Raw genomic sequence first — 16,068 nt, forward strand, 5'->3', positions numbered from 1 at the left:
ATCCTACGTTGTGCGAGTGATTCCAGCCCAAGTTTTTCGAGAGCATCCTGATAGTCAACATAATTGTTTACAAGAATGGACCGACATACACGTTTTGGCACCCTTTCCAAAGAAGTCTTCTGGTAAACTGTAAGTCCCCCAGACCACAGAGGAGCTGCATATTCTAGGATGGGCCGTATGTATCCCATGTAGACTGTTAACAACTCATTATTATTGAAACCAGCATCGTTTAATTTCTTAACATGAATAGTTTCCTATTAGCCTTTTTGACCATTAGGTCAACATGATTTTCCCATTTTAGGTCACTGCTTAGAACTACTCCAAGTAGTTTGACGTTATTAGCAACCGTTAAACGGTTATTGGATAAGTGGATGTTTATATCTGGAAAATCATTGCGGCCAAAGTAGACTTACTTGCATAACCTGACACTTGGAGGGGTTCAGTTTGAGTTTGTTGGTATGTGACCAGACAGAAAGTGAGTCAAGTTTAGCTTGAAGGGAACTTTGACCCTCCACCAACCTACTCTCTCCAAGTGTCAGGTCATCAACATATTTCCAAATATGAACATCCCCATAAATAGGAACATCATTAAGGGCAGAATTAATAATGCAAAGAAAAATGATTGGTGCTAGGATAGTCCCTTGCGGGACACCTCCAGTTAAAACTTCCCAATCAGAGTAACAGTTTTTATACTTGCACCTCTGTTTGCGATTTAAAAGAAAGTCAACGACCCACTGCAAGATAGATGGAGAGATACCAAAGTTATATAAACAGTTAAAATCTATTCGGTGATCGATCAAATCGAAAGCTTTGGTAAAGTCTGTAAGAACAAGAGTGCACATTGAACCTCGTTTCTCACAATTCGACATTAAAAAGTTATAAACATCTATCAAGCAGTGGGTCGTGGACACTCCTTTTTGGTTTCCATATTGTTGTTGATTAATAAAATGGTTAATTGTATCAATCACTCTTTTCTCAGCAATTTTAGCCAAGGTAGAGGTCAGGGAAATTGGCCTTAATTTGGTAATAGAAGGGGGTGTCTGTTTCGGAAGGGGGATCACATTGGCCAATTTCCACTGCAAGGGCACTTTGCCTTGCGCAAGTGAGGAATTAATGATATGTGTTACAGGTAGGCTGAATTCGTAGGCGCATGCTTTAAGCACCTTTTGTGGGACACCATCTGGACCAGTTGATTTCGAAACAGACACTCTCTTCAGATCCTCGTAAATTTCCCATGGGTGGAACTGGGTAGGTGGCACAGGACAAGGGAGATATGCAAGAAGATCTTTTGTATCTACTGCATTCTGACTTTGAGAGTGACTGGCTAAGTGTTTATTTACAACATTAGCGATAGCTATATGGTCACCTTGATTAATGCCAGGGACATGGAGAATTAATAATGCAAAGAAAAATGATTGGTGCTAGGATAGTCCCTTGCGGGACACCTCCAGTTAAAACTTCCCAATCAGAGTAACAGTTTTTATACTTGCACCTCTGTTTGCGATTTGAAAGAAAGTCAACGACCCACCGCAAGATAGATGGAGAGATACCAAAGTTATATAAACAGTTAAAATCTATTCGGTGATCGATCAAATCGAAAGCTTTGGTAAAGTCTGTAAGAACAAGAGTGCACATTGAACCTCGTTTCTCACAATTCGACATTAAAAAGTTATAAACATCTATCAAGCAGTGGGTCGTGGACACTCCTTTTTGGTTTCCATATTGTTGTTGATTAATAAAATGGTTAATTGTATCAATCACTCTTTTCTCAGCAATTTTAGCCAAGGTAGAGGTCAGGGAAATTGGCCTTAATTTGGCAATAGAAGGGGGTGTCTGTTTCGGAAGGGGGATCACATTGGCCAATTTCCACTGCAAGGGCACTTTGCCTTGCGCAAGTGAGGAGTTAATGATGCGTTACAGGTAGGCTGAATTCGTAGGCGCGTGCTTTAAGCACCTTTTGTGGGACACCATCTGGACCAGTTGATTTCGAAACAGACACCCTCTTCAGATCCTCGTAAATTTCCCATGGGTGGAACTGGGTAGGTGGCACAGGACAAGGGAGATATGCAAGAAGATCTTTTGTATCTACTGCATTCTGACTTTGAGAGTGACTGGCTAAGTGTTTATTTACAACATTAACGATAGCTATATGGTCACCTTGATTAATGCCAGGGACATGGATGGTAAGAGAGTCCCTGTTAATATTGGAAAACCATTTTACTTGTCGATGCCACCTACCCGGTTCCACTTTCTGAAGGTAACGAACTTTGTTAATATTGTATGAGTTTTTAGCCTTAGTAATTTCTTTCCTAACTAAATTTCGATATATGTTCCTATTCTCTAAATCTCCAATTACATGGGTTTTTTTGTCTTTTAGCAATTAGTTCCTTAATTTTGGCAGTCATCCCCTTTTTATCAGTGTTGTGTAGTTTCAATGTTTTAGTGGGGAAGAACCTCTTAATTGCAAGATCTATAGACCTATAAAAATTGTTAGTTTTAGATTGCGTGTCTAGGGCATCAAAGACATCTGACCATGTCTGAGACTGCATCCACCTACCGAACTGGTTGAGGTTGGAATCTGAGATTGTTTGGATAGTTTTTTAAGATGATAATTTAATGGTTTATTATTTAATGGTTTAACTAAAACCATTCCATGGTCACTGCGCCCCATTGGGGAAAGTGATTCAGGAATATGGTATAAGTCATACATATTGGTAACCATTAAGTCTAAAATTGCATTTCCCCTTGTGGGAAATCTTACAATTTGTTTTAAATTATTACCACTACAGAAAGATTTAATTTCAGTTCTATTAAAGTCTCCAGTGATCATAAATCCAGCTTGAGGTTTGTGGGTACAGATAATATCCACTGTTGACTCAATGTGTTCAATTAAAAGTTGCTGATGTGGAGATTCTGGGGTATATAAACACAGCCGATGATCAAATATGGTGCTTCCCTAGGTAGTTTGTGGTGAGACACTAATAACCAGATCATTTCAAGTTCTGGTAGTACTGATATAAAATCAAATATTTCGCATTGCAAGTTGTCCTTAACATATATGCCACGACACCTCCACCACGCTGATTAATTCTGCATTTCTTGAAGGCCATATATGATTGTATATTATACATTTCGGGAGCTGTATGTGGAGTTATCCATGATTCGGTTATAATGATGATATCGCTTGTCGGGATATCCAGAAATTGTGGGTTCGATTCCTACGAGAGACCTCTTTTTTCATACAACTATTATTTGAACTTTTCTTGGTGAATTATATTTGATACGATTTATAGCATCATGTTGTTATTTTGAGCTGTAATGCTACCTATTTAATAAAGTATTTGTGTTCCCAGAGCTATGCAGGAAAAACTTGATGTAGGAAATATATATATATATATATATATATATATATATATATATATCCAACGATTGGTGGGCCTAACAAAACCTGTCTCTTATACACATCTAGATGTGTATAAGAGACAGTATATATCCATTAAGCATGTGCTGCCAGTCGTACAGATTTAGTTTGGCCTATTCTTGGTGTTACCTTCTAGACTCAATTCGTATTGGAACATTGTATTTCTTCAGGCCTAATATATGCATGGAAGTATACTTCCACGATATGCAATACGCTAGGAGGACCGCAGGTTAGAGAAAGTTCATGAACTATTTCCTCGATAATATTTAACGGTGGATGAGAACAAAAGAATATAACATAATTAAAAGTAACACTAAATCTTAAGATCTACGAAAACTAATACTAACCACCCTTCAAAATAGATTAAGTTTACCTGTCAATATAAGATTAGAATAGAAGTATGGGCGCTGAGAATACTCGTAATACAGGTTCGTGTATTAAGAGTCAACGACTGCAGAATTCACGATTATTTATTGTTTAGGCCTAATGATAATGATTGTAACAAATTAACATTTTTACATTGTTTAATACATACTGCAAAAGTTCTAGAATCAAATTTAAGCAATGGATGTAAACCATATAGCAAAATAAGAGACTATGTAGAAGCCAAGAAAAAAAAAATATAAGAAAATTCTAGATACTGTAGAGGCAATACTCTAAGTCTATTGGATAATTGTGAATGCAGGCCCGTAAAGGGGATGGGGGATGGAGAAAATGAATTAAATGTTAAAATAATTAAATTAAAATAGAAGCAGGTTAAACTAAATTTAAGGGAAAATATTTAGGGAAGTTGGTTAAAGTAAAATTAATGAAAGTTGGTTAACATTTATAGGCCTATAAAAGTGTCTTACTTTAGTGTAAATTGTCTTGAACAAACCATTAAATTTGCATTAATATTGTTAGTGTTATATTATTATGGTAATATTTTAGGCATGTGATTATTGTTGAACGTACTTTATTTTAAAAGAAGATAAAGAAATCACGTCATAATGTTTGAATAAAGGTGGGTGTTCCCCATGAAAGATTAAATAAAAAGGTTTAGGACCCCTAGGCTTGGCCTCGGCCATGCCTATTACGATGTTAATTAAATATAAAATTATAATAGATAAGATTAATTTAACATGGACATAGTAATCCAATACATTAAATTTAAATAGGCCTATAAATAATATATAATATCGTTCGAATAAATAACAATAATTAAAACGTGTACATAGTATCATCACTATTACAATAATAAGATTAATATTTTTCAATCTTATAATCAATTTTATATTGCCTTAGTTAGTATTGACCTAGGCTACTATGGCTAACGAAAGGTACGCTTTCTCCAATATAAAGGCTTTTTCTATGAATGGAATGACCTGTACGAAACACGAACTCCTGTAGACCAAACCCAGTACCGTTACAATTTTATTCGTGCGAGAAATATCCTCAAGATGCATACAATATTTACTATTTTTGATTGAGAAGTGGAATTACATACCGAAATATTCTTTATTCAATGGTTTTTGTGGTGGCCATCTTGAATTTCAAAATGGCTGCCATTCTAGCTTTTTGGAACTATGTTTATTGAACTCAGAGGGCACACTAACATATGATTACACACAAAATTTACCTTTTTTTTAGAAGTAGAATTACATACCAAAATATTCGATTTTCGACGGTTTTTGTGGTGGCCATCTTGAATTTCAAAATGGCTTCCTTTTAGCTTTTTGATACAGTACCATGGGTTTATAAAACTCAGAGAGGTAGAGTACATATGATTATACACCAAATTTACCATTTTTGATTAGGAGAAGTAGAATTACATAGCAAAATATTTGATTTTCGACGATTTTTTTAGCGGCCATATTGAATTTCAAAATGGCTGCCATCCTAACTTTTTGAAACAATGTTTATTGAACTCAGAGACCATAGGCACATATGATTAGACCAAAATTTACTATTTTTCATGGAGGAGATGTAGAATTATACTGAAATATTTGATTTCTGACAATTTTTGCGACAGGCATCTTGAATTTCAAAATGGCTGACATTTTAGGTTTTCGAATCATCTCTCATTGAATTCAGTGACCTAAATAACATAGGCCTATACTTAGACACGAGATTTGTCCCTTTTCGTTTAATATAAGTGAAATTATGAGCCGATATCTCAATTTTGACGGCCACTTTGAAAATGACTACCAAAAAAATATGTTCACCCCCGCTCAATTTTTTATTTATACCCTAGTGATGCTAAATCAGAAGAGAAACCTTGGTCCCCGAAAATGGTCATGGGGCTCTGATTTTCACTATACTAATGAGGAGGATGATAGAAATAATGAAGCAAAGTGTTACCGGTATGCGTTGATACATAACTTTAAAATGCGTCATCACTGTAGGCCTAGGCCTATATCAAATTCATCCTATAAAGGCTTCTAACTGTACATTTATACTAAATCACCCTCTGCAGCGATCGCGGACAGTGCGATTTTTGGACGCAGTGGCCGCTGGGTAAACTGTGTGCAGTGGACGCGAGCAAAAATAGTTTTTCTTTATTTTTTTTTTTTTATTTTTTTTTTTTTTTGGCATGCTGTATTGTACAGACCGCGGGCACCGCTTGCGACGCTGGCTAACTGCTACAATCGGTACTGCAGTTAATTTACCAATATATTTAAATGACGTAATATACGCATGATTTACAGCATATTAAATTCATCAACATATATTAGCATTTCTTGGAAATAAGTGAACTTGCATACATACATTTATATTTGTTTATATTCAATTATTTGTTTCGTGCGCATTGTTGAAATTTTGTTTACATACAAAATGAGAAACGATTGAAAATCAGTACGTCAGGAATTAATACGCTAGAGCAACATCTCAGTACACAAAACATAATTAACACATAAAAGCAATACCAATATCGTATTTCCAGATTTTGTGGTTATGGTATCATTTGAATTAAAATATTAATTAGATCTTAGATCTTAGATTTCAGTATTTATAATTTAAAGTTCGTACAATGATTTAAGTGACACAAAAGCAACAGTATAATACCGTATTCGTTCATGTAAACTTTAGTGGAAACGAATTGTCCTTCTAAATGAAGAGGATCTACAGCATTTACATGAACCTAATACAAAAAATGTATTTGGCTCATACTTTACATAGGCCTATATAGGTATCTTTACTTTAAAAAAAAAAACAACAAAATTAAATGCAAATTCCTTAGCAGCCAAAAGGCTGAATTGAAGCATTCGTTTATACAATACAATTCTATTTAAAAACTGTACACATTCATTGAAAAAGCGAGAAATTTAAAAAAAAAAAGTCAAACTGGATTGAAAAAAAAACTCTCTTAAGCTGCTAGGTGACCAACACACCGGCGCCTTACCACGCACAGCCAAGCACATTGGAGGCAGCACAAGAACCAAGAATGAAAACTAAAAGTAATCCAACACCTCCCGGCACTGTTGTTAATGAGATATGGTATTGGAATATTGTTTCAATATATGCTTGTTTTTATTTGCCAGAATCTCCATTATGTCTTCTCATCATATCTCGAAGCTGCAATGTGTGGACTTCACTTTCGGAAACCAGTGTGAGAATCTATCACATTATTAGCCTTATTTAGCGAACTTCTTAAGCTGGGCACTCACTGCGTCGTACGACGACCCCAGATCCGCTATTTGTGAGCGCTAGACGACGCGATGCCATCTGCTGATTGTCGGTGGCAGTCTGAACGGATCGTCATTAAAACGATCCGTTCCGCGCGCGTCAAGACGTTGCGTTCTCTACACAGAATCGCGTCAGCCGAAGACCGTCGGGCGCCATTGAGTGCCTGGCTTTACACAATAATGTCATCCGGCGCTCATTGAGGGACTAAAGTACCAGAGCAGTGAGTGCACCGTGCTGTCGAGCTGCCCCTCAAGTAAAGAGTGGCTCATGCGCTTATGACACCCTCATATCAATGGTGAGAAGTCCCCGTGACGCTAACTAAATTAAGGAAGTTATACATTCTATTGATTGTATGGTTGATAATTAGTTTGCGTAATTTTAGTAATAGTTTTGCCAAACTCTGTACATCAAGCATGTGCAGACACTTTTAGATGTGGTTAATGTCAATTTAACTATTTAAGCCAAGGAATAACATAGGCCTAGCTTTCAAAACTATGCACACAGATCGCATCAATCATTCGCATCCACACAAAGCTGCTCACAAATTTTAAAAAAAATAGTGTGCGACCGAGCATTGCGTCATGAAAAGTTCATATGTACATGCATTTACGCGCATTAGTCTCTTTCGTTTAACAAACTAGAAATCAGACAAGTACAGTGTATTTGATTTAAATTTCTTGTAAGTTATAAATTTCTACTAAGCATGCTTATCTTTAGTTGTTCCTCACGTCCGTAGAATGAGGTTAAGCTGTTGTTACTGTATGTAGGCTCGTAACTAGGATTCATTGAGGAGAACTTTTATGAGTGTGTGAGGTCCAGGGGCGCCGTAAGTCCCCGAAGGAGTCCATGGGAAGAACTGTAGGGAGTAAAGAGGTAAGACGTCTGAGGCTGAAGAATCCTTGCATGTGAATGGTAAATGTCACCATCATGTCTATGATTTTGATCCATGGAGGTGTAGTTTGGTCTATTAGAGCAATCGCTCAAAAAAGGAGTTCGCCCATTTAGAACGCTCATGGTTACGTCGGACCATGGGTATAAACATTATGTGGAAGAAGGATGTTCGCATGGTGCCACATGCGTGCGTTAGGCATAGGGATGGAAGATGCGAACCTCCAGCCGTCGAGGTCAAATCTTAGAAATCATGTCAACATTACAATTAGAGAACATATTTATTATAAGGCATACTTTAATCTAAAAAAATTAGAGAAAAAATACCGTGTTCTCTATTTAGATTATCAAATCAAATCAAATCAACATTTATTTCTTTCACAATATAACAATGAAAAATATATAATTTTTAACAAATATCTAAGGTATTATGTGTATATACACTATTTTAGTAAATATAATTTAAATTGATTATCTACAATATGTGGATCCAAGTAAATATAAGGGCCCAGGGAGAAACTTTCACAGATAAGGATCTACCCTCCTCAGCCCTCCACGGTTGGGGCTGAGGAAAGAACATTTATGAAAGGGCGAGTTGAGAATTATAGGCATATGTCCTACTGAGATGTCATTCTTGTGTCCGACATCCGGACACTCGTTTGTATGTGTGTACATAACCGACTGGAAGCTTGTTTGATCAAGAAAAATAAATTGACCAGGTAACCCTTCAAATTTAATCAAAGCACTCTAGACCTACGGTACTGATTTATTATTGCAGGTAATGATAGCTTATTTACCATACTTTCGTTCTAGTGTATATATAGCCTATGGTCTCCTAGCAACGCGACTAGACTTGTTGAATATATTATTTTATTTTGAGTGATCACTATCATTATTTTTGTTATATAACTGACTTAAAGCAGACGCATTTAAAAAAACAAAAATAGCATTATCGAACCTACTAAAAGGTGTTAATATTGTTATGGGCAGAGACTGTGGGCTAAGATGCTTGCCTTCCAATCCCATACGATAGTCTCGGTTTCCCCGTCCCTCTGTAGATAATTGTTTTTAAGGTCCCAACAAAACCCGACAGCGTAAACGTATCTAACCGTGACGGTGTTTGTGGGAGATGCGGGGTTAACTAAACTGAAGCATGTTGAAGCGACATTAGTTAGATATGATTAATCAAGCTGAATAATTGGCTTCATCATCATCATGGTCATTATCACATTGTCATCATTGATAATACTATAATCGTCGTCATTATCATAATCATCATCACCACTATTTTTATCGCTGTCAATAGTTCTAATAATGCTTTGTCAGTTATGATAATAAAAAAGTATGTGTAGTTCAAATCGTTTGAAGGTTCCGATTTGTTTGTCTCATATTTGTTTACAGTAATAGAACAGTGCAGTCTTTTCTCTTTGATCTCTAAACTCTCTTAAACTAATGATATCAATCAATAATGTACGCTTGACTCTCGAGTGTTTTATGAATTGATACTTCCTCTGCATATTGCCAGAGTTGTGATTATAAGATTTATCAATATTTTAATCACCCCTAACTATAGAGCCAAAATATACATGCTATCTTGTTTTTTTAACGTATGGAAATGTGTATCCATTGTTTGATATTTATAATTGTTTGCTGAGTGTTTTCAATTATTATTCTCTAAAAGAGCCTTGAGAGATTATGAACCAAATTAAAAGGATAATATGGTGACCACTGAAATTTAGTATATTATACCGTCATAATAATTATTTATTTTTTATTATTTTTTACTTTATGAAAAGTGGTGCAGTATTCTTCTATGGAAGGGATCAATTGATGAATCAAATTGTAAAGTTTGGGGAAGGGGCGTAATATGGCGTTTATTAAACCCTGTTAGGAAGGGTTCGTGGTCATAGGTAAAGCCATGATGTAATGTAACCACAATTTTTATCAACATTTTTTTTTACCTCACTTGAGTTTGAATGGTTAATATTTTATTTTTGATTAGTGAGTTGGTTGAACATACATAGGTTAAAATTTTTCCCAAACGAATAAAATATTCAAGCGGTACTGTGTAAAGACAACTTGATTTCTTGCTTCGAACAATGTATCCATTTGTAGAAGTCTTATGAAGATAAGCCTACCCAATAGTGAAATTTAATGGTCGGGACCAGGACGTACCTACCGACATTAAATTGACAAAGATAGATAAATGTTATATACAGAAATGATGTATACATAATAGGCCTTAAAACGTAAAAAAAGTAATTTAAAAATGAGCTTAATGAATGTATGATTTAAATAATCTGTTATTTATGAATAAAAATAACGTAAAATATAAAAGAATAAAGGACGAACAGCAAAGGAACTCAGAGCGACTGAAATATTTTCCGAAAATAAACAATAGTAATCAATATGTCATTGTTTTACGTTTTTGTAGAAAATTTTGGAAACTCATCAGAGGTCAAGGTGTCAAGCCTACACGTTTCGTACCATAGTAAAAACGATGATGATTCATAGAAAATTGTAATAATATTTGCAAAATTTTTTCTTTCGACTACACAGATTAATGCTTTCAGACTATAAATCAACATGAAAATGTTTGAATCATTTTTACATTAATTTTTGTTTAGTTCATTAGTGTTTGAATGGGTAATATTTTATTTTTGATTAGTAGGAATTGGTTGAACATACTGCACCTACTATAGATTAATACTTTCAGACTATAAATCAAAATTGAATTATATGAATTATATGTGATAAAGTCTTATTTTTAGTACACTAGTCACGTTTTGTTTATTAGTGGTTAGTATGATTATGTCTGAAAAGTGATAATGATTTATAGATTGTTATAATATTTACAAACATTATTCCTTAAAATAATAATAATAAAATGTTTTACTTGTGTATTTCTGGGAATAGGATAAGACAATATGACTATAATTTAACTTCGATGTGGACTTGAGGCACTAATGATTCTGTGGCATGTGACATGGTCATGATGACATAACATCATTACCATATATAGACACACCATAACCAAATATGGGCATACAACCATTTTTTTGTCAAAGAAAATAGGATATTATTGGCAAAGCTTAAAGAACATTTTTTTTAAATTAATTTACAGTGAGACACAGATTGAGACAATTCCGTTTTGCTGATTTACAAACGTTTCAGTACAAAAAAAAAAAAAAAAAAAAAAAAAACATATGCATTGAAACTAACGGTATTGTTTCTTCAAGCTCCTTCTTCTTGAAATGGACCTTTCAAAAGTGCCAATGCCCATCAAATTTAACACCTGACCAATCAGAACAGTGCCAGGAATACGCGGAACTTAGCAACAATATTCAAGGGTCAGGGCTTAGCGGAAAGGTCTATTGTTTGCCTCTACCAGTCCTTGTTTGGTATAATTTAAAACTTTGATGGAACTTTTCAAAATGTATTTATTTTAGAGATCTTATTAGCTGCAGCCTTATTTTCCTCACTTTACGCCTTTGAAAAATTTCTAGTTGGCGCTATATAAATAGGCCTATCTGATATTGATTATTATTAAAACCCATTCCCGGCAAAATTTCACTAACAAAAAGATTTTTTTTTTAGAAAAAATTCATATGTATTACTTTAATGAGTATAAACCATGGACAAATATTGACATAAGTTTTCGTTTAACGCAAAAGGATAAAAAAAAATGAAATAGAGACTATTTCTCATAGGAGATTACCATCTTCTCGACGACTTCTTCCTTACTAGTCAAATTCAGAGGATGTAGATCGCATCCGCTGGAATGCTCTCGCTTTTGTGACGCTTTCATAGAGATAAGAATACTAGAGCGCTAACTCCAACGCATTTGATTTTCGAAATACGCAGAAATATATGTACTCAACAAGATGGCTGCCGTAGATCCAGCCAATCAAAATACGCCTAAGGATCCTTTTTCAATGGAGCGCCCTCAATTTACCCTTAAAAGTTTTGAGTACAAAATAAAACTCGAGCTTTGCGGTGTTGCCTTGTAAGGAATGATAGTAATTCCTCAGTACTTTATTTTTAATATTTGATACTCCACTTGGCCTCTTTTTGCCTACGCTAGTTTAATAATTTATTAATATTATTAATAATAATGATTAATGAAATAATAGTTTGTCGGAGGGCTTATTTATGGTTATAAAATGTATACTAAGCCATCTTGTTGAGTACACTTCACAACTTTGCATTGCTTCGTCGCCTTGTCAGCACTCCTTTGTGCTGTTTCAATGGAGCGCCCTCAATTTAACCTTAAAAGTTTTGAGTACAAAATAAAACTCGAGCGTTGCGGTGTTGCCTTGTAAGGAATGATAGTAATTTTCATTCCTCAGTACTTCATTTTTAATATTTGATACTCCATTTGGCCTCTTTTTGCCTACGCTAGTTTAATAATTTATTAATATTATTAATAATAATGATTAATGAAATAATAGTTTGTCGGAGGGCTTATTTATGGTTATAATATGTATACTAAGCCATCTTATTTAGTACACATCAAAACTTTGCATTGCTTCGTCGCCTTGTCAGCACTCCTTTGTGTATACTTTATACCAAAGATCTTATAACAAGATTGCGTTCTCCGCGGTTTACGCGTAACAAATAGGAGCGCTTATTCACGCAGAAAACAATAGAATAATTCCGTATTATATTTATAACTTTTTATAACATATATAAAAATCAGATTTCCGAAAAAACTTAAATTTTGCCAGGAATGAGGCTATTATGGATCTACCTATTATGAGCTTTGAGGTGTACTCATCCAGATCAGCAATTCCCCAATAATTCTCTGTTTGTTGTGTTTTCGTTTAGATCTATCCATTTTCATTTTAAACGTTATCCATAAGCCTATATATCTTCCTCCATCTACCTATTCTCTTTCTTTCCATTCTTACTGATTTAGTGTTTTCCTCTGTCTCACTCATCATAGCTTCAAAAAAGAGATTGATACCGCCACTAATCCCAACAAGGTTACAGAGTTGGTGAGCCACTGCGAGTGGATCACCAACCCGGCAGGCTCACCTATTTAGAAAGCAATGAATGTTGACGTAAAACTTAATTTTCATTTACTCACCGGATGCCCACCAAGAATCATGGTCAAATAGGCCTAATGCTTCGTTACGTCTCGGTTACGTGTATGATAATCTCGTGCGCTCCACACGTAGCAACCAATTTATCCATCAGTTTTGTGGACAATGTTCATCCTTGCACGCGATATCTCCACCCCTTTTGTAAACGCATGCGTAAACCCGTAACTAACGTACGTCGAGCACGTAAAATCCTGAAATTAACGTACTCTGCAACGCAAGATGAATAAATTACGACGTCATCCGTTAACGGTAATGTTAACGTAGTGCGGCGAAAACTACCGTACCTAATGCAAAAATAGTGGCGCAACGACGAGTAACGGGGCGAGGAAGTGTTGGTGGTTACATGCATTTAGTAATCGATTAAAATCGGGTGTCACGAAAGTGACTGAGCGATGGTCCCCTTATCCCCTTAATCCCCTTGTTAGATTACTGTTATTTGATTCGGATTCTCTGTGCTTATAGTAGCCCTTTACTTAATTTTGGAAGATTGTCTTATGTCTTGTATTCCATTAGTTCTTATTAGTATAATATTAGTAAGCTAGCAATCTGAAATTCAATGTAAATCACACGTCTAGGCCTTATAATAAAGTAACATTAGGCCATGTGAAAAAAGAGAGTTGTTGATCGTCCTTTTCTTTTAAAAAGTCGGCAGGGAGGGAGGTGTTTTTTTTTTATTTATATATTTTTAATCAGTAATGAAACCACTCCATTGATACATGCGAAGTCTGAATCCTCCATGGAGTGCAAGGCCTCATGTAAATGGTGGCTGACTTTGCCGGATCTTCCAGTGTAGCGTTTGATCAGGCGGAATTTACACGAACAAACAATTGAAAGACAAAATATTTACCCAAAGAAAGCCAAGGCCTAGCTGAAGTTGAATTATGAGAAGAAAGACAATTTTTGGTGAGTTTTGGCGGGGGAAAAATTGGTAGGGTGAATATTTTTAGAGGTAGGGAGGAGAGGATCAACAACTTTTTTATACATGACCTTATCAAGACATCATAATTAAAGTCAAAATAAATCTGCGTCCCTCTTTCAGGTTGGAAATATGAACATCCTGGTTTAAGCAACTTCACTCACACTGCAATCTACATGTAGTAGGTTTCATCTATAATGTTTGCTCTAAACAGGAAGAAGAAGAAGAATTTATTTACGGGCTTAAGTGTACTTTATAATGATGACATTGTGCATTCCTGATGATTCTGCATAAACGAATGCATCCGAAGCACAATTAAGTAGGAAGACACTCTTAAAGAAACAATACATCAGGCCATGAGCAGATCAAATGCATTATATAATTATTCGCGCATTTATTATGTTCTCTGGTTTGTATAAAACGGTATGTTTCTGCAAAACACTGTAGCCACTGGGAGCGCTCTGAGAAAAAAAAGGTCTATAATATTTAGCCTATTACCTTTATCATCCCATAATCGTCATAGAAGTAAAATTATCACAAATTTACTAATTAGCTAATTAGTCAACCTCATTTCTATTCATTCTGCAAATTTTGTGCATGTGTTATGCATTCTGAAATAGACTAGTCTTTGAATAGTATATTTCATATAGAATGACATAAAGAAAGATACAAACATTCTAACGGTAATGCATAAATACGTTGTATGTGGTTAAGATGAGGAATAACACATAATATTATAAAGGATATAGACTATTATATACACTGTCTCTTATACACATCTAGATGTGTATAAGAGACAGACTGTACGGAGGGTGGGAGAGGTGTTCATAACGTCAATGAATAGTTTCCTTCAATTAATTTTGCTTTTTCATTACTTTTATTGATTACTGTATCCCTTGTAGTTTTTATCAGTGGCGGCGTTACGGTTGAGGGGATACAGTCTCCTCATTGGGAGGCTTCTCTCTCCCCACGCCGGTCAGGGAGACCACAATTCGTCGGGGAGAAAAAAATTGTATGTATATACATATCAGGATCTAAAATCGATTAAATAATCCTTTGAAATCCATAAAATGTATTTTGAGGGCTTTCCCACTGGACCACTTTCAAAAGATTTTGAGGGACGTCCGACCACACCCACTTTGCTCTTGTCGAGGAATCTGCTCCCCCCACCCCCGTCGGGCGAATCCTAGTGCCACCACTGGTTTGTATTAAGTGTAGCTAAGCTGAACACACCGCATTTGCTAGTGTTGCCGATACTAAGGCATATGTTCAAATGTATAAATAAATATAAATCCAAATCGAATGCGGAGAGAGAAAGTTATTGCAATTGTTGGTCAGCACGTTGACGTTCACTGACGTCACGCGACGACACATATATTTACCTTGAACTAGTTTCAAGCTCGTGAATCATAACCTTGTCCAAGTCCATGAAGGTCTCCTCGCCAACACGATTGTACGCCAAAAAAAACACAACCCAGCAATTCTAGAAGAATCGGCAAATAGAAACTTGCCTATTCCATATAAAACCTTAGTTGCAGATGACCTTGCTAAAGCATAATATCATGAATAAAAAATCTATTTTTAAGCGATCTTGTCCTTGTCCATTTAAAATTGGCAAATTGATTACCAAACTTCTTGGTAATGAAATTTTGTATGTAGAAAGACATGTGTGATTATGCAAGTGATGACAGACAGTATCTATGCATGTATATAGGCATTATGTATGCCTCTACAAAGTCTGTTGGATCTTCTTACATCTACTCCTTTGCACTATATAATATTATCTATTGTATTGACCTTCGACGAATGAAAGCCTTCAGACACTACAAGGAAATCGATTTATATTCCAATTATGTGACTTACTGACTACTGAACGCTTCCTTAAACACAGAGAATCTGTGCGTAAACCATGAAAAGAGATAGATGCTGAGAGATGTAGGGCGGTTCTGGAACTATATGTGACTATCGTATGTCTTCATTTAAGCTGGTTCATTTTCTTCACCATTTTCATTATCTTCATTCTGACGGTCACCGAGGCAGCTTAATATGTATAGATTTCATTAATAAATAAA

This window comes from Anneissia japonica, unplaced genomic scaffold (genome assembly GCF_011630105.1).
Source record: "Anneissia japonica isolate Jap-2015-1 unplaced genomic scaffold, ASM1163010v1 scaffold750_len1593409_cov174, whole genome shotgun sequence".
In the NCBI taxonomy this organism is placed as follows: Eukaryota; Metazoa; Echinodermata; class Crinoidea; order Comatulida; family Comatulidae; genus Anneissia; species Anneissia japonica.